The following is a 22,900-nucleotide window of genomic DNA, read 5'->3' as shown; positions in this document are numbered from 1 at the left end:
CATAAAATTTGAAAAACGTGATACTTGAAAAATTAATTTTTATTCCGCTGTGCATGTTCATATCTAAGTTTTCTAATAGTTCCCTTAATTTAGTTGTTAATATCCCCAATTGTGACAACAATGGAGCCATTCCACTGGCTAATTTTTGTTACCAAACTTTAACAATTGAATTTTCATGTAAAGGAAACTCAATAAACAATCGGTAGGGCCAAGCAAGGAGTTATCAGATGAGACAAATGGCTAAGGCCTCAACCCGCGGAAGAGAGCACTAGAGAGGTAATGGTGCCCCGGATGGGTCTTCGAAGGGTGCTTGTAGAGTTTGTAGATGAATATTTTGGGTGGTCTACAAGATAAAAGACAGATATAGAACCATAAATTTTAAATTTTTTTTAAAATTCTTTAAATATAATAAGGTGCCAACACCTTATTATACTAGTTGATGCATGTTTAATTTAAATCATTTTGTAATTTAAATAAAAACTTAAACTTGATATTTAAATAATATTTAAAGAATTACAAGATCGAGTCAGATTGTGTCACTAGAATTGGTCTTAAGAGCTCATATCCAACAGGAACCACTTCTAGTTCTACAATGAACTTTTTCATGCAAACAACTTCTTTGCAGCATCACATGCAACAACATATTTGGCTTCCATGGTCTAATCCATCGTTATATCCTATTTAGAACTCTTCCAGCTAACTATTCTACCATTGCAAACAAAAACAAACCCAGATGTAGACCTTCCATCATCAATGTCAGACTGAAAGTCTGAATTAGTGACCTTGTCAACACGGAGATCACTTCCTCCATATGCTAAAACCATATCCTTAATCCTTCATAAGTACTTCAGGATACGTTCCATAGCAATCTAGTGGTCCTCACCTGGATCAAACTGATATCTGCTAATAACACTTACTGCATTGGTAATACCAAGCCTAGTACATGGCATAGTGTACATGAGACTCCGAACAGCTAAAGCATAGGGAATCCTTTCCATGCACTCTCTCTCTTTAGGAGTCTTGGGAGATATCTCTTTAGAGAGATGAATTCCATGCCAAACAGGTATTAAACCTTTCTTGGAATTTTTCATACTAAACTTTTTTAGCATCTTCTCTATGTACAGACTTTGAGAGATACCTATCAATCTTCTTACTCTATCTCTATAGTTGTATATACCTAAGATATAGGTTACCTCTCTCAAATCTTTCATGGAGAATTTATCAGACAACCATACATTAATTTACATTAACATGCCATTATCATTCTCCATAAGGAGAATATCATCCACATCCAAGATAAGGAATGCTCGTGCACTCCCACTAACCTTCTTGTACACACAAGGTTCATCCAGATTTCTAATTAACCTAAACTCTTTAATCTCAATATCAAAATGGATATTCCAAGATTGCAAAGCCTACTTAAGACCATAGATGAATTTCTTAAGCTTATGCACTTTACTAGGATCTGAGGATTTGAAGCCCTACGACGGTTTCATAAATATATCTTCCTTAAGATAACCATTAAAGAATGCAATCTTGGTTTTGTATATACACATCACAAATATATATGCACACACACATGTATACAAATGAAGGGGACCCTGACCTTTTGGACTTAGGCTTGTTAAGATCCTAAAGTTAGATTGTTTTGATTTTCTAATACGTGGGTCATTAGGCCAAGCAGCATTTGGTAGTATGTTCCAATCATCAAAATCTACCACACTTGAGGGCTGAAGATGCTTTTATAAAAATGTAAATTTTGATGAAAAAGTTAATTGTCAGGTTTGTTAAAATCTAGATGTTAGATCACCCTCATTTACAGATATGTGAATAGCTATAGCAAGATGAATTCGATGACTACTTGTAATCATTGAAATTAATGGTTAGTTATAACGGGTAGTGTGAAAATTAATTTTCAGATCTCCATGAATTCGGTTCATAAATAGTTTCCATTTTTGGGTATATTAGTCATCATGATCGAGGGAATCTAAGGATGGATACCAATCATTATACCCCAATTGGTGGATAGTGGCGGTCGACAGTGACACTGCCTTTTTAGCTTCACCAAAAAAGGGGTTGTTGACTACATAATATTCGGGTATTAGGTTTGGGTGAAATGTATTATCTTGGAAAAATAAATTAGGCCTTTGTCTTTTAAAATGAGATTAGCCTTAAGTTTCTAAAATTATAAATTAAAATCTAGTTTCTAAAATTATGGAAAAACCCTTAAGGTTTTTTCAAAAAAAAAAAAAAAAAACAACATATAAATTGGACCTTAATCTTTTGAAATTGTAAAATTTACCTAAGTACATGGATTTAGTTGGCCAAAAGCCTATCGGGTGCATGGATACGGGCTTCCTCACTAGCAGTCATGCGAATTTCTTCTGCACGACCACCTTCTAGGTACCATCCTTCCCGCGCTAAGCTACTAGTAGTCATCCACACACAACCACTCTCTGACGGCCCCCATGACCACTCATCTATGTCATCAGCACATGGAAGACCCTTCCACACGCACATTTGCACGCAGAAGACACTTTCGCCTGCATACCTTAAGCCCATGCCTACCCTAGGTGCTCGCAATACTGGCCACTTGCCGCACACCTTCCACACATCCTTCGATCAACACACTCGTGTGCTTCCTCATGCCATGCTATGTGCCTCGCCATGCCATGCGCTGTGTCACAAGATCCTCATTTGCTAGCACCTGTGGATGACCCTTTCGGGCATCTGCCTAAGCATTCGGTCAAGTTTCCAGTGATCTTTCGGGTCACCCAAAGATCCATAGGATCTCTCCATGGGGTTAGATGTGCATGGCGTTAAGGCCAACCTTTAAAAGTCTATCCATCTTCTCGGGAACTTTCCTAGGGGGGATTTCTCACTTAGGTTCCTCCATGCATGTCTAACCCCAGGGCCACAAGGCGCAACAAGAGAGTCACACGTTCCCTACACTCGTATGTCAAGTGTTGATCACGTGTTTTAGTCACAATCGACCTCTATAAATACTCATTGACCCCTCGACTTCAAGAAAACTATTCCAACCATAGAGCTTATCTCTTTACCCTTCTACGTCACTCACTGGAAGGGTTTAGCCACACATTTCACTCATACTGCTCACTTGTGCCCCTCCTCTTAGTGCACTCATAGATCTCATCTATGCAACACACCCGAGCATGCATACTGCATCCAACTACATGTTTGCTTTTCCATGACATCTACTAACTTAGGCATCAGAGGAAACACACGAAAATAATCCTTGTGTGCCTTCTAACTGTCTTCTGTCTTGTAGACTGCCCAGAAAACTCATCCGCAGACTCTATAGGCACCCTCCGATGACCCATCCGAGGTACCCTTGCCTCTCTAGTGCTATCTCTTTCTACTCCCTTGGATAACGGGTTAAGTCCTTAGTCGTTGGTCTCATCCGACAACTCCTTGCTTTTCCTTCTTGCCTGGCCCTGCCAATTGTTTGTTGAGCTTCCTTTACATGAAAATTCAATTTTTGAAGTTTGGTTACAATAATTAGCTTGTAGAATGGCCCCATTGTTGTCACAATTAGGGGTATTAGCAACTCAATGAAGCGAACTATTAGAAAACTTACATATGAACATGCATAGTGGAATAAAAATTAATTTTTCAAGTATCACGTTTTTCAAAATTTGTGATTTACAAAACGAAGAACAAACGGAAGAATAGTTGTTGACAAAATTTTATTTTATTATTTAGTCTCCCATCGTTAAATCCCCCACATATCGAATGCCAAGTTGATCCACCCGAAACCACTTTAATCCAATAATGTCTCGAGAGAAGAACCATAATTTTTTTTAAAATTTTTTTGATTGAATATTATGTAGTCAACAACCCCTTTTTTGGTGAAGCTAAAAAGGCAGTGTCACTGTCGACCGCCACTATCCACCAATTGGGGTATAATGATTGGTATCCACCCTTAGATTTCCTTGATCGTGATGACTAATATACCCAAAAATGAAAACAATTTAAGAACCTAATTCATGGAGATCAAAAATTAATTTTTAGACTACTCGTTATAACTAACCATTAATTTCAATTATTACAATTAATCGTCGAATTCATCTTGCTATGGCTATTCACATATCTGTAAATAAGGGTGATCTAACATCTAGATTTTAACAGACCTAACAATTAACTTTTCATCAAAATTTACATTTTTATAAAAGCATCTTCGGCCCTCAAGTGTGGTAGATTTCGATGATTGGAACATACTACCAAATGTTGATGACCCATGTATTAGAAAATCAAAACAATCCAACTGCAGGATCTTAATAACAAGCCTAAGTCCAAAATGTCAGGGTCACCTTTATTTCTATACATGTGTGTGTGTATATATTTGTAATGCGTATATACAAAAACAAGAGAGAAGAAAGGGTGGTTAGAAGTCGTACCATTATGGTCCAAAACCTAGTTATTGTTTGTTGCTAGAAAAAGCTTCGTATACATTGTGGTTAGAAGTCGTACCATTTGATAGAAATTGAAGGGTGTTGTGCAACAAAATGTATAGGGTTCTCTAGTTTTCTTTTCATAGCCAACCCAATAGGGTTGACCAACTTAACTTGGATTTGGTTTATCTGAATCCAACTTTCCTTTCCCTCTCCGGCTCTCCCCCCTTTCTCTCTTTCATTTTTTTGATATAAATATTACAATTAAGATTAACAATAAGATAATTCAAATATTATGTCACAGTTATAGGAGATTCATTTGTGCATCTATCCTATTTTCTTCTAACCCTTACGATTTAAAAGGAGTTGGATTTGGATTCTTATTGTTTCAGTAAAATGCCAACAAATTGATCTAACGAAATTTCCCCCCTTATTTGGTAAGTAATCTAACGTATTTTTTTCTTGTAAACCGTTATGCAGTTTTATCTGTACTTGAAAATATATTTTACTCTTCAAAATATTTTAAAATATAAATTGAACACTAGAAAGTAAAAAATTTACAAAATTGGAACTTGTGGAGTTCTAGATTTTCTCATCACATTATCTGGCAAGAAAAGAAGTGAATTTCACTTTAAGAATGATAATTGCAGAAATATTTTTGAAATAATCCAAGTACTTTAAGACAATTTCACCTTTTTGGGCTTTTCATTTTTATTGTTTTTGTTGGATAATTAAGTTGATAAATTTTTTGCTCCTCTAATTTTGTTTGGAAATAAAATACTTTCTATGACTATGGAAAATGTGTTCAAGTGAATTTTATTTGTGTTTGAATAGAAAATTACTTTTTACGATAGAAAATATAAACAAATGACTACAAGTTTTTATCACATTTGTTAGTTTTTGATATTTTTAAGGTAAAAGTAAGATTACCATCTCTTTAACATGGAAATATTTTTAAGCTTGAACATTTTGTGTATAATACGTTTACATAGAAATAAGATGAGAAATGCTAAGCAAATAACAAAAAAGAAGAAGAAAAATAATTGTATATGAAAGCTACTTTCTAACATAAGTATCTTAAACTGAAAGAAAAGAAAAGAACTAGGAAAGATTGACACGAAACATCTGGGTTTTCTTTATAGATAACATTTAAAGGTGGAAAACATTCTTAAATGAAATTTATTTAAGAATTGAATGATACATGTAACAGACTGTTGAAACCCCCATCAAAGAAAGGAGCTCAATTTAGTTGATTAGAACACCATAATTGTAGGAATCATTCAATCAATCTGAAAGATGCTCGAACATACTGAACGTTAGTTCCTTTTTCCCTTCTCGAACATACTAAACGTTAGTTCCTTTTTCCCTTCGCGGCCAACTGCAAGGAACTCCTGACATCCATCATATGCCGCAAGTCCAATGGCAGCGGCATGGTTCTTCAAACATTCCCGATAAACTACATTAGGTTTGTTTGAATTGAAGGAACTCATCATCTCGATTGTTGAACAATTAGTCGATATGTATGTTTATATATATGTTGACAGAAAGGAATTAAACTACCTAATGCCTTCGTTGGAATGCATTTGGTATTGAAATAAATGAAGATATAAATGAATAAATTCCATAGAGTTCACCCTACTGTGAAATCAATTTTTACATTTCAATCTCTCTCTCTCTCTCTCTCTATATATATATATATATACACGCCCACATAAATGTTTTACATCTTTGTTTTATTTCTGGCCCTCACATGTGGAACGCATTTTAAGCCAATTTCATATGGTTTGAATTTATTTTAATTATTTTTGCATTTGTTTACTGGTCCAATTGACACATATGGAGTGGATCGTCATTACGAGGTGCACTACTAGAAAAACGCGGTTTTGTGATTGATTTTTTGAGACCGACTTAATCAATCGGTAATTAGCAACAAATTAACGACCAATTATTAAAATTCGTGACCGAATTCTTTGCCAACCGATTCAACGACGTAAACTTTAGTCGATAATTATGCAACCGATTTTTTTTCGACCGATTCAGTAACTGAAACTATCATTGCTAATTTTTCAATCGATTTTGATCACAAATTTTGTGACTAAATGTTCGGTTGGTGGATTTCCGACAAACTTTGTCCTTGAAATACGTCGGTCAATAATTACGGACCAAATTTGAGATCGAATTTTCTGTTTGAATTTTTTTTTTTTTGCAACATCTAATTAATTGTTAAATCAAAATAAAGAAATTTATGAAAGTAATTTTAATAAATGATATACATTCATAAAAATAAAATAATTCAGTTATTAAATAATTTATGATGATAATAAAATATTTTAGTTTATTGCCTCAAATTAATATTTATTTTAAAATATAATTATATTAGGTAATATTTTACATTATTACTTGTGGACCACTTCTTATGGACTAGAGTTTACTGAGCAAGCCGGCTAAACCTCCCGAAGTCCAATGGGCCTAAAGCCGAGGACACCTCAGCAACGTTGTAGATCGTTGAAACTCAAGCTCTTTCAGCGAGAGTAAGTAAGCTCCTAGTAGGGCCTTTAGCTCGCTGGCAATCCGATCAGCTTGCATGACAAAAAGGCCTCTTAATAACCGAAGCAAGGCCCACCTACCTTATCACGGTCGACCAATTCTGAACGTTGACATTTTGGCGCTAGAAGGAGGGCCCGCACTAATTGTTATCAATGGCAAGAGGAAGAAACACAAGGAGTTTTGAAGTGGTGGTCAACCAACCCGAAGACGATGTTGGCCAACCGCCGAATGTTCCGCCAGTCAGGGGCACAGTCGCAACCGCTGCAATTGCTTCTGTTCCCCCATTGGTTGGAACCACCTCAAGTATTCCCTCATGGGTTCCCTATCAGTCTGTGACCCTTGTCCCAGGGATAAAGGTGATTCATGCCTGGTAACAGCGTCAGGAGGTGTTAGAGAACACTGTCATGCAACTCGTGGATGCAGTTAGGGCGTTGGCCCAAACACAGGTCCAAGTTGTCCAAAAGTAGGTGGAGGTCACACCATCTAGAGGTGTTTTATAGCCTCGAGACGAAAAACCCGTTCCAAACAAAAGGGAAGGTAGAGGAACATCACGATGGGCTGGATCTATGCATTCCTCAAACTCATGATCTAGGAGATCGAATGAGCGGTGATCTTGAGGTAAAGAACTAGAGGCGCACCCCACAAATCTAAGGGCGATAGCAAATCATTATAGAGATCGCCATGAAGAGGTTCATAAAGGGAGTCAGTGATGTGGGGGTCCGCGTCTAGGGGAGAGCTTGGCCAAAATCAACCTAAGTCTCGCCACAAACTATAACTCCACGGATCCTGGGAATAGGAGACGACATATGCTGCGAGATCGCTATTCTCCAGAGTGAGGTAGTAGATGAGAGAGGCGGTCACTCCCCGGATGATATGTGGATCAAAACCCAACTGTGGAGGAATTACTGCAAAGGGTCCAACAATTAGAGGCACGACATAGAGCACACAATCAGAGGGGAGACCGCGATGAGATGACCCTATTCTCTAGGGAAATCGAATTGGAGCATCTCCCTCACATATTCAAGGTCCCTAACATCACTCAGTACAATGAAGTTGGCGACACATATGACTATCTGCATGCTTTCAACGTCTAAATGGACTTGTAGACTTCGAGTTCATTGGTGAAATGCCAAGAATTCCCCGCGACCCTAGGGATATACCTCAGATATGGTTAAGGAGTCTCCATCCTCACAGTATCTATAGCTGGGAGGAGTGTCAAAGGAGGTTCATCAACCAGTACAGATCGCTTCGAAAGGCATCTTGCTCCAACATGTCTCCTCACTATGGTTTTCCAGCGATCCAGCGAATCCTTGAAAGATTACATAAAGAGGTTCAGGCGCAAGGTCAATAATGTTGTGAACCCATCAGATGAAAGTATTCTGACTACGATATCTGTGGGGCTTCGAAAAGATGGGGAGCTCTATGAATCTATAAGTCCAGGGTAAGGGACTTAGGTGAGTTCTACGAGTGAGCTGCGAAGAGATTAGATGGGAAGAAACTTTTGGCTCGAAAAAATGTGGTAACCAAAAGGATGGAGGTGGAAGCACTAACTAGAACAAAGAGTGGGGCAATGGCGACAAGGATAAAGGAGGTCAAGGGCAAAATCCTAATGATCAGGTCGCTAAGAAAGCAAGGAACAACCAAGGGGGCGAGCGATATAGGAAATGTTCCTGCATGGAGATAGTGAACAATTAGTTGATCAAAGAGTGTTGTTCAGTAGATATGTTGTATTCTTGGGAAAATAATTTGTTCAGGAAGGCAGTGATGGAAAGAAAGTAGAACTTGAGGAAGTGTCCTCAAAATAGCAAATCCAAACTACTGAAGAAGCCAATCTAGAACTAGTAGGTCCTAGTGATGTCATCCCATAAGAACCTCATAGACCAGGTAAAGTATCTCGTTATCCTATTTTTTCTCAATTTATTTTTATTATTCTCTATTTTTCTCCAATTTTTCTTTACTAATATTCCAAAATAAATACCTACTTCAATATTTTCCCTAATATTTTTTCACAATAAATTCTAAAATAATTTTCTAAGAATTTTTTTAAAAAAATTGAAAAATACCTAAGCCCCACGCGCCCAGATGCGTTGCCTGTAAAAGTGGGAGTGGGACTGGTGCGTAAAGCTCATGCGCTGGTCATTTTCTCCGATGTCGGTACACCAGCAATGCTGGAATCCGATGCCGTCTTGATCTCCTCATCTAGTCGATCTCAATGGCATGACTTGAGGCCTGAAAGGAACATTGTAAGGCTATTAATCGATCGATTAAATTCTCGACCTTGATGCTTGCCTCCTTCTCTGGCCAAGCTTCGAAACCGTATCAAACTGCTACCAAAATGCCTCAAAATCTCCAGAATTGATCTTTAACTTTTGGGCAACAAAAGCCCTTTATTTTCAACCTTCGATTCAACCCAAATCAAGACGATTTTGAGCTTGAAATTTTTAATACCTAGGCTCTTTCATCCTTTATTTACACCCAAAATCGACCCACAAAATGACCAATCTTGCTTCATCCAAGGCCACTAATGCCTTATTGTGCCATAGATCAGTCCAAAACCCACTGAAAAATGGCCCCCAAAGCTTGATTACAATGGCCAACTTTCGCCCACTTTTAACCGAATTTTCGTCCATTTTGATCCCTTTTGTCGACCATAGATCGCTCTAGGGAAAACCCAGAGGTCCCTTAGCCCCTTTACTCGAGTTTCCCATGGCCAAAAGTGGTGATGGAATGGGTGATCGGAAGCTTAGTCGGCCATGAGTGCCTAACTTTTTTGAAATTGCATTTTCGCCCTCTTAACTTTTGAAATGCATTTTGGCCCTTTCCACAAGGCCCATGAGTTTTTCAAAACTTATGTTGAGACCCTCACGTTCTAAACTTCTAATTTAACCCCCGAAGTTTTAGAAATGATTTCGTTTCGACCTTCCTCGTGAATTTTTAAAAATTACACTTTGCCCCGAAATTACGCTTTGATTGCAAAACCCCTTGTTTCATCTCGAGACTACTGAAGGGTTGTTCTACATACTAAATATGAACCTCCTTGGGGTTCCGTTGACTTCCCGAAAGTCTCCTATGACAATTCAATTTTTTAGCCTAAATCATAGCTGTATTTTAGCTGTACCGAAAATTGTTTCTAATTCAATTTCTTTTAATGCCATAAATCATGCCTCGAAATGCTCGTTAATACCATATCATTTTCGTTAGGCATTTCAACTCCAGGGCACTCCCTGTAGTAAATTCAGTCATTCATAATGGTAAGAAATTTTCTTATAAACTCAATTTATCTGTAAATTCCATTTTTACCCCAAGATAATTTACTCTTGAGTCCTTTAGAAATTATCGGGTAATAAATTCAACTCTCTTAAAAAAAAATTTCGTCCTCGAAATATGCATCTGACCAATTAAGTAACTAAGACATAACACACCTCATTACCTGAACACCTCAATCAAATATCTATTTGATCATTGACAACACCTCAGTTTGCATTCATTACACGTTCAATGCCTACAAGCATACCGTGTCATTTACAGAATTTTCTGTTGTGGCTCTTTATAGTGATCACACATCTCCTAACATTTTAGGCACACACATCCTACACTGAAACTTGAGAATGCCATCTCACATCTCAAAAATCAGAACCCTTGGATTGGCCATGCTCCTCATTCCATAGACAAAAATACATACATACCTTTCGTACTTTACTCACCAGATCCAGCTAAACCATCAGGACAACGATGAAACAGGATGATCTTTTCATCATTCATAGTTAGTTGGCTAAAAGCCTTCATCATCTGCCACTCACATCTATCCACCCAGTCACAGTAGGCATACTCCTACTCAAAGCATCGGGCACCTTACTACCACGCCCGGGCGATACGAAGTAGTGCAGTCGTAGTCCTCAAGGATCTCCATCCACCGTTGCTACCTCTTTGTTCAACTCCTTCTGCGAGAACATACACATCAGGCTCATCGTAGTTCATGAACACATCAAATATCTCGTCATATCGGTAGTGCTTCTAGCATATACCATAGCTTCCAGTTCCAAGTTTTATATCGGGTAGTTCATTCTATGCCTTAAAGTGATTCATACATGATCATTCATCCCTGCTGCATTAACATGTAATCAAATTCCTTGAGATATCACAAGCTTTTCTTGCCTCTGGAAAATCATTCTCACTTAACTCTCCTCATGAGTCCTGCCATGGACATAATTTTTTTAGAGTGTCCCATCACGACCCTTTGACAACGGTTTATCAAACATCTTATTTCAAAACACCATAGAATTCTATTTCGAAACCTGATTTCCAGGGAATTTTATTTCAAAACCTATGTTGCTCCATTTTTCGAAATATAGGGTCGGGACTATAAATACTCGAAAAGCTCCAACCTTCTCTTTCACGTGTTTAGATAATTTTTTTTTTTGCCAAAATCTTTGAAATATTAATAAAACATGTTTTTCCAAAAAAAAAAAAAAGTTTACATTTTTTTTGCTTTTCTTTTTCTTTCTTTTTTTTTTCTTTCCTTCTTTCTTCTTCTCCTTCTTCTTCCTCCTCCCTTCTTCTCTGCGCCTCCCCTATAATGCATGAACAACCCACTCGCTAGCCGCCACATTACTAGTCACCGCCTTTACCAGTAGTCTCCCGAGCCACCGACGATCAGCCCCACGGCCCTCACTCCTCTCTCCATCTATCATCGTCGTCGCACACCGTCAGATCTGCACTGAACTAGGATTGCCTTCCAAATCACAACCGTTGCCGTCGACCCAGGCCACCGTCGTCACTAAGATGACATCACCACCGGCCCTCGTCACCAGATCAGGCCGCCGCCGCCACCTATAGCTGCAACTTCTGCCTTCACCAATCGCTTGCTCCATCGGCCTCCAGATCTGGCCACCCTTGTCGCGACTGTCCGTTGTTGTTCTTCTTCAGGTCTGTAATTTTTCATCCGCATTTATCTCAAAAAAAAGCCTAAAAAATCCCTTTGTTTTGAAAATTCCTTCGGGGTCCAAATTCAATTAAGAAATGCCCCAAAAACCCAAAATTTCCATATTTTAAAAAAAAAAATTTGGCCGGCGGGGCCTACTGGTGTGCTCGGGGCCCGCGGTGCGTTGGCTACGTGTTCATGCCTCGTGTGGCAGCGTGCCCGCCCACGCGGCAGCACCCACGCTCGCGTACCCGCATGCTTGCGGGCTTGTGGTCGTTGTGGTCCTCTACTGGCCACCTGGGGGCCCTGCTGCTGCTGCCTCTCTCCATTTTCTTACTTTTTCTTTTTTCTTCTCTTGGCTTCCCAGCCCAAATTTTCTAGATTTCTTACCCCTCATACATGCATAAAAAATATCCATTTTTTCCTACAAAAATCATTTTCTCCAACCCCTATGATTTATTCCAAATAAAATTACATCCATGGTCTTAGGCCTTCACAAGCCATTACCAACCTTTAAATTACATCACATAAACACACATATAACAAATAAGCTTCCCTAAGCCATAAACCCACAAATTAAATAAAACACATGCTAAGGCTTCTATAAGTCATAAATTTACAAACCCATCATGAGCTTCCCAACTTCAAGCTTGCAACACTTCATTTTTCTCTTGGCACATGAACAACCTACAACTTGAGGGTAAGGGCTTCCACATCCTCACAACCACCTAGGTTTGAGGTTTTAAACTACCCTACCCCACACAATCTCATGGCCATAGGTCCTTGAACACAAACAACATGCCAATGCACACATTTAAAGTTTAAATGCATACTTACAACTTGCAAAGCCACCACCCTTGGGGCTATCCCTTACCTTGACTCCTCAAGATCTTCAATAAAATTTAATCTTCAAGACCTTCCTTTTGATTCCAGCTCTCCACTTGAAAGAAACTAGAAAAGAAATGAAAAAGCTAAGGCACCATCAAGAGAAAAAGATCTATACTACAACAAGGTAAAAATCTTACCTTTCATCCTTTCCTTCTCATTTCCTTCTTCTTCTCTTTTCTTTCTTCCTTTCTTTCTTTCCTTCATTTGAGAGATTTTTCCCTAAGTCTTGGTATTCCAAACTGAAGAGCACATCCTAGCCCTTGATCTTTCTTTTTGAGGCTCAATCTCAACCCTTGAAAGAAAACACAATCCATGCCATGGTCTCTTTAAATCTCAACCATTGGATCATTTTGTCTTTTCAAGAGTTAATCTCTACTATATATTAAAAGAAAGCACAATCCATGTCTATCCAATAACTAATCTTAGCCATCCAAAATTAGTCTTTAATTTAATTCATTAATATGTTGGCAATCCTTGCCAACCTTCAAGACTAAATGGTGGCCCTTAGATCACTTTCCAAATCCAAGAATTAATCTCATCCCTTGATTTTTCATTTCTTTCTCATTTAAATTTATGGGACTATTTTTCACCATTAATGCAAGATTAATTTAATTTCTTTTTGGATTTTCTTTTAATCCAACACCACCATGCCACTACAACATATTTTGGTTTTCTCTACGAAATTTTTCGTAGTTAAAAATTCAATTTTTGTAGCAAAAACTAATTAGCTACAAATTTTTATTCGTAGCATGAATCGTAGCCAATGCCTCGTAGCTAATAGTATTTAGCTACGATTTAATGTTTCGTAAGAAATAATACACTTTTCTCTACGATTAAAAAAACGTAGAGAAAGAATTGATTTTCTACTACGACATATATCGTAGCTAATTATACTGATTTTCGTAATTGATGATGGCGATTTTCGTAGCAGATAACACAACTTTTAGTACGAATGTCAAATTGTAGAGAAAACATTTACTTTTTACTACATCAAATCGTAGCTAATCATGTCAATTTTCGTAGCAATTAGTTTTCACATGCCAATTTTCGTAGCAAATTAATTTTCTCTGCCAATATTTTTATAATCAAAAGTTCAATTTTCGTAGTTAATTCTATATATAATTAACATATCACTACGATATCACTAAATTTAATTTCGTAGCAAAAAAAAATCCCTTTTTTGGAAATAATATTTTTCTCTAAACCTTCATCAACCGTTACAATCTATATAAATTTAAAGCACAATATATAACGTCAAAAACTTTCAATTAATTCCATAACATAAAACTAATGTTAACCACAATCTCCACAATCTCAAACTGTTTTAAATCTGACTAGTACATAATACCAATACATGTAATGATAGCAATATTAAATCCTAAAATGAAAATGGTTAAAAATTAACACAATAGAAAATTTAGCTCCAAATATATTTCTTTCTCTACTACTTATGCATATTGACAACCTGAAAAACAAAAGAAAATGAAAGATCAAACAAATTAGTATAATTTATTTCAATATGAAATATTTATTATAATTTGAATAAAGAAAACTAATCATACTAATAATTTAAAAATGCATTCAAATCACTTACCATGAGAAATTATTTAGTAGAGTCAAAATCACATAGACCTCAAACCATTTTTTAGCACACACCAGCTTTTATCCATGACAAAAGACACTTTTTGAATCACATTAAAAATTAAATTAAATTAAGAGTAAAGTAATATCATCAGGCATAATTAAATTATACTTTGCAATATAAAGCTAAGGTGGACCAAGGATAAATAGTAACAAATCAATGGTTTCATTGCATATAACAATAAACTTTCCCGAAAAATCAATGCATGCATAATTTTTGTTGAATATATTCCACTTTGAAACTCCAATACCTATTGTATCACTCACTGTCTCACGAGTTTTCTCCAAGGACTTTTGACAAACAGATGGTATACGCAAAGATTAAATATATGGTGTGCTTGTACAACTAATTAAATATAGGCATTTTATCAAACATATGGTATACACAAGGATGAACCATAAGCATTTTATTAAATATATGATGTGCTTATATAACTAAAATAAAAATAATGAATCCAAATAATAAGGGCAAAAACAAAAAAATCAACTCTGGACACACAGATAATTACAAGGAAGAAAAGTACAAACCGAATTACTACTTGCTTGCGTCTTCAATTCTTCCTGCTGTCTCCAATTGCCTTTTAATTAATTTTATTGTGCCTTTTTCAATTTCTTTCTCCTCTATGCGTTCTTCAATTTCTTTCTGCCCTTTTAATTTCTTTCACTGTCCGCCTGTGCGCCGCTTCCATTCCAAAATTTCCTTCCCATCCTTTCCCTTTATAATATCGTATATTATATATGCGCCAGGCAAGCCCTAAGGCCATCCCCAATTCACGCCACTTTTGTACAATATATAATAATATATAATGTATAATATATAATACATATATATAAATATTATAATATAATATAATTAATATATTATTAATTATAATAACTTTAATTATATAATAAGATTAATTATTTAAAATATTTATTTATTTTTTTAATTTATAATATTAATTTTATAATATTTTTTTATTTCTTTTTTTAAATACACGATTTGCATGATAATTCCGTGAAAAAATTTGAGAGTTTGGGAGGTTTATTTTTAATTAATTTGAATTTTTTAATTGTATATTTTAGAGGGAATTTGTGTCGTTTATTTTTTTAATTTTTTTAATTTTTATTATTTTTTATTTGAAAATATTAAACTTATCTTTTAACTACAATTTAATAATTTTTTAACAAAATCTTATTTTTTTGCTACGTAATTTTGAATCGTAGATAAAACTTTCGTATTGAAAAATTATATTTGGTGGCAAAAAATTTGGCTCATCTAAATTACCTACGATTTAATAATTACGTAGCAAAATATTAATTTTTTTACTATGAAACTTATAGCGTAGATAAAATTTTCGTAGCCAAAAACTATATTTGGTGGGAAATTTTTAGCTCCTTTTAATTATCTACATTTTAATAGTTTCGTAGCAAAATGTTAACATTTTGCTACGAAATTTGTTACGTAGAAAAAAAATTCGTAGAGAAAAGATTACTTTGTTGTAGTGGATCTCATTAAATGCTTGAAAGACTAATTTGTATTTCTTTTGCATTTATTTAAATCTATCATTTCTCTTCTCTAAGAGCTTGCCAAGTGTCACTCTTTGACACCAAACTTGGCTTCCAAGCCTCCATCTTGGCCATCCATGTGGCTCCACCACATTTAATCCTCAATTTAGGGAAAAATAAATTACTTCTTAAATATTAACACACTATAATTAATTTCCCTCTTTAAATAATTAAATTCCCTCATGGAATTATACTCCCCAAATTACCAAAATACCCTTTATTGGACTTTACTATCCAAATTACCAAAATGCCCCTCTCATAGGGCACCCTTATTCTCAAGAATCCATTGCCTTCTTAAGGGAATTTTTGGAAGTTTCTCACTTCGTTTCTCATTCTCTTAACACCAGTAGCACCGGGTGTTACACTTCGAAGTTGGGAGACATGGAACACATTATGAATCTTGGATAAGCTAGGCGAAAGCTCCAATCGATAGGCTAAAGGTCCGATTCTTTCCACAATCGAATATGGCCCAATATACCTTGGCTTTAGCTTTCCTTTACCGCTTCCACGCGTCACCAAATGCTGGGGTGACACTTTGAGATACACCGGATCTCTTACCTCGAACTTTAGATCCTTTCTTCTTTGATCTGCGTAAGATTTTTGTCATCTTTACACAGCTCGGATCCTCTCTTGGATTATTCGAATCTTATCAGTAGTTTGATATCAGGTTTGTATGTTGGACTTGGGTGCCGGTGTGTGTTGAATGTGGGCCCCAAGGATCGTTTATGTGAACTTTACTATATGTTTATACATTTAGAAATAAGGCAGGTATTGGGCATGGCATGATATGACGTTGCATTGGCATGAATTGCATCGGGTGTTATGGGAAGAGCTATGTCTTTAACCTACAACCTTTCTTTTTAGAGCTTGCTGAGTCTTGTGACTCAAGTTTGCTTTCCATCATTCCAAGTCAGGGATTTGTCTAAGTTGCCAGATTTGTTGAGCGGGGTTTGGGTCCAGAGGATAGCAAGTGCAGAGTCCTCCCGAAACTAGATCCCGGTGTCGTGTGTTTAGTCAGAGTAATACCCTCATGTTCATTAGTTAAGTGTATGTTGTGAAAGCCCTGGGTGGGCTCATGTTGTGAATGCTCATGTAAGAATGATCTTGAAATGCTATATGATAAAAAGATTATGATTTCAGTAAGGGTTGGCAGTGTGTTTTGGCTTGTGTTACTATTTAGTATTATTTAAATAATGACCCTCTCACGGATCCTCTATCGGCGGTAGAGGCTCCGAGAGGCGAGCCGTTACATTAGGTAAATTTTACAATTTCAAAAGATTAAGGTCCAATTTATATGTTGTTTTCTTTTTTCTTTTTTTTTTTTGAAAAAAACTTGAAGGTTATTCCATTGTTTTAGAAACTTGATTATAATTTATAATTTTAGAAACTTAAGGCTAATCTCATTTTAAATGACAAGGCCTAATTTATTTTTCCAAGATAATACATTTCACCCAAACCTAATACGTACCCCAATATTATGCAGTCAAACAACACCTTTTTTAGTGAAGCTAAAAAGGCAGTGTCGTTGTCTATCACCACTATCGACCAATTGGGGTCTAATGATTGGTATCCGCCCTTAGATTCTCTCAATCGTGATGACTAATATACCCAAAAATGGAAACTATTTAAGAACCTAATTCATGGAGATCTGAAAATTAATTTTCGGACTACTCGTTATAACTAACTATTAATTTCAATGTTTACAAATATTCATTGAATTCATCTTGCTATGGCTATTCGTATATCCGTAAATGAGGGTGGTTTAACATCTAGATTTTAACAGACTTGACAATTAACTTTTTCATCAAAATTTACATTTTTATAAAAGCATCTTCAGCCCTTAAGTGTGGTAGATTTCGATGATTGGAACATACTACCAAATGTTGCTTGGCCTAATGACCCACGTATTAGAAAATCAAAACAATCCAACTGTAGGATCTTAACAAACCTAAGTCCAAAAGGTCAAGTTCCCCTTTAATTATTTGTATAAATGTGTGTGTGTGTGTATATATATATATTTGTAATGCGTATCTTACAAAAACAAGAGAGAAGAAAGGGTGGTTAGAAGTCGTACCATTACCGTCCAAAACCTAGTTGTTGTTCGTTGCTAGAAAAAGCTTTGTATACATTGTGGTTAGAAGTCGTACCATTTGATAAAATTTAAGGGTGTTATGCAACAAAATATATAGGGTTCTCTGGTTTTCTTTTCATAGCCAACCCAATAGAGTTAACCAACTTAACTTGGATTTCATTTATTTGGATCCAGCTTTCCTTTCCCTCTTTCCCCCCCCCCCTCTCTCTTTTGTTTTTTAATATAAATATTACAATTAAGATTAACAATAAAATAATTCAAATATTATGTCACAGTTATAGGAGATTCATTTGTGCATCTATCCTCTTTTCTTCTAACTGTTATGATTTAAAAGGAGTTGGATTTGGACTTTTATTGTTTCAGTAAAATGCCAACAAATTGATCTAACGAAAATTTCCCCCCTTATTTGGTAAGTAATCTAACGTCTTTTTTTCTCGTAAACTGTTATGCAGTTTTATCTATACTTGAAAATAGATTTTACTCTTCAAAATCTTTTAAAATATAAATTGAACACTAGAAAGTAAAAAATTCACAATATTGGAACTTATGGAGTTCTAGATTTTCTCATCACATTATTTGGAAAGAAAAGAAGTGAATTTCACTTTAAGAATGATTCTTGCATAAATATTTTTGAAATAATCCAAGTACTTTAAGAAAATTTCACCTTTTTAGGCTTTTCATTTTTATTGTTTTTGTTGGATAATTAAGTTGATAAAGTTTTTCGGTCCTCTAATTTTGTTTGGAAATAAAATACTTTCTACGACTATAGAAAATGTGTGCAAGTGAATTTTATTTTAGTGTTTGAATAGAAAACTAATTTTTACGATGGAAAATATAAACAAATGACTACAAGTTTTTATCATATTTGTTAGTTTTTGATATTTTTAAGGTAAAAGTAAGATTACTCTCTTTAACATGGAAATATTTTTAAGCTTGAACATTTTGTGTATAATACGTTTACATAGAAATAAGATGAGAAATGCTAAGCAAATAACAAAAAAGAAGAAGAAAAATAATTGTATATGAAAGCTACTTTCTAACATAAGTATCTTAAACTGAAAGAAAAGAAAAGAACTAGGAAAGATTGACACGAAACATCTGGGTTTTCTTTATAGATAACATTTAAAGGTGGAAAACATTCTTAAATGAAATTTATTTAAGAATTGAATGATACATGTAACAGACTGTTGAAACCCCCATCAAAGAAAGGAGCTCAATTTAGTTGATTAGAACACCATAATTGTAGGAATCATTCAATCAATCTGAAAGATGCTCGAACATACTAAACTTGATCCAATCAGAAAAGGATAACCTAGATAGGAATTACAGAAAGATCCCAATTTCGGAAACCATGATTTCTTGCGACCTAGTTAGTTCCTATATGCATACATAAAGATTATATTTATATATATATATATGAATATCATATTCTAGGGTTTATTGTTATAAACCCAATCTCTAAAAGAGCTTGTCTTTACACCGATCTCTTCGCAGCAGTGGTGAATCAGTTCCTTTTTCCCTTTTAGAACCCTCCATCCAAGCTTCTCCACTAAATCCAACATCTTTTGCTTTTGTTCCTTACTGAATACAGTTCGAGATCTTCCCTTCTTTGGAGCTATAGTTGTGTCTGGTAAGCCCGACGGGAACTGGATTCCAGGCGGGGGTCCTTGGTGCGCCACAAATTGCAAGTGGGGAGGAAGTTGGTGCAACCCAGCTATTGTCTCCTTCCGATGGAAGTTTCGATGGCAATTGCAAACAACGCACTTGAATGCTTCAGGAGTGCCTTCGCGGCCAACTGCAAGGAACTCCTGACATCCATCATATGCCGCAAGTCCAATGGCAACGGCATGGTTCTTCAAACATTCCTGATAGACTACATTAGGTTTGTTTGAATTGAAGGAACTCATCATCTCGATTGTTGAACAATTAGTCGATATGTATGTTTATATATATGTTGACATAAAGGAATTAAACTACCTAATGCCTTCGTCGGAATGCATTTGGTATTGAAATAAATGAAGATATAAATGAATAAATTCCATAGAGTTCACCCTACTGTGAAATCAATTTTTACATTTCAATCTCTCTCTCTCTCTCTCTCTCTATATATATATATATATACATGCCCACTTAAATGTTTTACATCTTTGTTTTATTTCTGGCCCTGACACGTGGAACGCATTTTAAGCTAATTTCATATGGTTTGAATTTATTTTAATTGTTTTTGCATTTGTTTACTGATCCAATTGACACATATGGAGTGGACCGCCATTACGAGGTGCACTACTAGAAAAACGCGGTTTTGTGATTGATTTTTTGAGACTGACTTAATCAATCGGTAATTATCGACAAATTAATGACCAATTATTAAAATTCGTGACCGAATTCTTTGCCAACCGATTCAGCGACGTAAACTTTAGTTGATAATTATGCAACCGATTTTTTTTCGACCGATTCAGTAATTGAAATTGCCGTTGCTAATTTTTCAATCGATTTTGATCACAAATTTTGTGACTAAATGTTCGGTTGGTGGATTTCCCACCAACTTTGTCATTGAAATACGTCGGTCAGTAATTACAGACCAAATTTTAGATCGAATTTTTTGTCTAATTTTTTTTTTTGAAACATCTAATTAATTGTTAAATCATAATAAATAAATTTATGAAAATAATATTAATAAATAATATACGTTCATAAAAATAAAATAATTGAGTTATTAAATAATTTATGATGATAATAAAATATTTTAGTGTATTGCATCAAATTAATATTTATTTTAAAATATAATTATATTAAGTAATATTTTACATTATTACTTATGGACTAGAGTTTACCGAGCAGGCCGGCTAAACCTCCCGAAGTCCAATGGGCCTAAAGTCAAGGACACCTTAGCAAGGTCGTAGATCGCTGAAACTCGAGCTCTTACAGCGAGAGTAAGCGAGCTCCTAGTAAGAAGGCCTTTAGCTCGCTGGTAATCCGATCAGCTTGCATGACAAAAAGGCCACTTAATAACCGGAGGTAAGGCCTACTGGCCTTATCACGGTCGACCAATTCTGAACGTCGACATTTTGGAGCTAGAAGGAGATCCCACACTAATCGATATTAATGGCAAGAGGAAGAAACACAAGGAGTTCTGAAGTGGTGGTCAACCAACCCGAAGACGATGTTGGCCAACCACCAGATGTTCCACCAGTTAGGGGCATAGTCACAACCGCTGCAACTGCTTCTGTTCCCCTATTGGTTGGAGCCACCTCAAGCATTCCCCCATGGGTTCCCTATCAGTATGTGACCCCTGTCCTAGGGATAGAGGTGATTCATGCCTAGCAATAGGGTCAGGAGGCGTTAGAGAACACAGTCGTGCAGCTCGCGGATACACTTAGGGCATTGGCCCAAACGCAGGTCCAAGTTGTCCAAAAGTAGGTGGAGGTCACACCACCTGGAGGTGTCTTATAGCCTCAAGAGGAAAAACCCATTCCAAACAAAAGGGAAGGTAGAGGAACATCAGGATGGGCTGGATCTATGCATTTCTCAAACTCACGATCTAGGAGATCGGATGAGCGACGAACTCGAGGTAAAGAACTGGAGGCGCACCCCACAAATCTAAGGGCGATAGCAAATCGTTATAGAGATCCCCATGAGAAGGTTTATGAAGGGAGTCAGCGATGTGGGGGTCTGCGTCCAAGGGAGAGCTTGGCCAGAATCAGCATAAGTCCTGCCTCATACTACAACTCCCCGGATTCTGGGAATATAAGATGACATATGCCGCGAGATCGCTATTCTCCAGAGTGAGGTAGCAGATGAGAGAGGCGGTCACTCCCAGACGATCTGTGGATTAAAACCCAACTATGAAGGAATTACTGCAAAGGGTCCAACAATTGGAGGCTCGACATGGAGCACACAATCGGAGGGGAGACCGCGATGAGAGGACCCTGTTCTCTAGGGAAATCAAATTGGAGCCTCTCCCTCACAAATTCAAGGTCCCCAACATCACTCAGTACAATGGAGATGGCGATACATACGACTATCTGCATGCTTTCAACGTCCAAATGGACCTACAGACTTCGAGTTTGTTGGTGAAATGCCAGAAATTCCCCGCGACCCTGGGGGACACATCTCGGACATGGTTAAGGAGTCTCTATCCTCACAGTATCTGTAGTTGGGAGGCGTGTCAAAGGAGGTTCATCAACTAGTACAAATCACTTCGGAGGCAGCTCGATCCAACATGTCCCTCGATATGGTTTTTCGGCGATCCAGCGAATCCTTGAAGGATTACATAGAGAGGTTCAGGCACGAGGTCAATAATGTTGTGAACCCATCAGATGAAAGTATTCTGACTGTGATATTTGTGGGGCTTCGAAAAGATGGGAAGCTCTATGAATCTATAAGTCCATTGTAAGGAACCTAGGTGAGTTCTACGAGCGAGCTGCGAAGAAGATTAGATGGGAAGAAACTTTTGGCTCGAAAAAGCCCAGCAACCAATAGGATGGAGGTGGAAGCACTAACTAGAACAAAGAGTGGTGCAATGCAGAAAACGATAAAGGAGGTCAGGTGCAAAATCCTAATGATCAGGTCGCTAAGAAAATAAGGAACAACCAAGGGAGCGAGTGTAACACCCGGTGTTACCAGTGTTAAGAGAATAAGAAAGGAAGTAGGAAAACTTCCAAAAATACCCTTGAGGAGGTGATGAATCCTTGAGATTGAGGGTGCCCTATGAGAGGGGTATTTTGGTAATTTGGATAGTAAAGTCTAATAAAGGGTATTTTGATAAATTGGTAATAATTCCTATGTGGAATTAGGTGAATAAGTGAATAAAATCTCAATTTTGTATTTATGTGGAGATATGGGATTAAT

This window comes from Diospyros lotus, chromosome 10 (genome assembly GCF_014633365.1).
Source record: "Diospyros lotus cultivar Yz01 chromosome 10, ASM1463336v1, whole genome shotgun sequence".
In the NCBI taxonomy this organism is placed as follows: Eukaryota; Viridiplantae; Streptophyta; class Magnoliopsida; order Ericales; family Ebenaceae; genus Diospyros; species Diospyros lotus.
Note: the sequence above shows the minus strand (reverse complement) of the source record.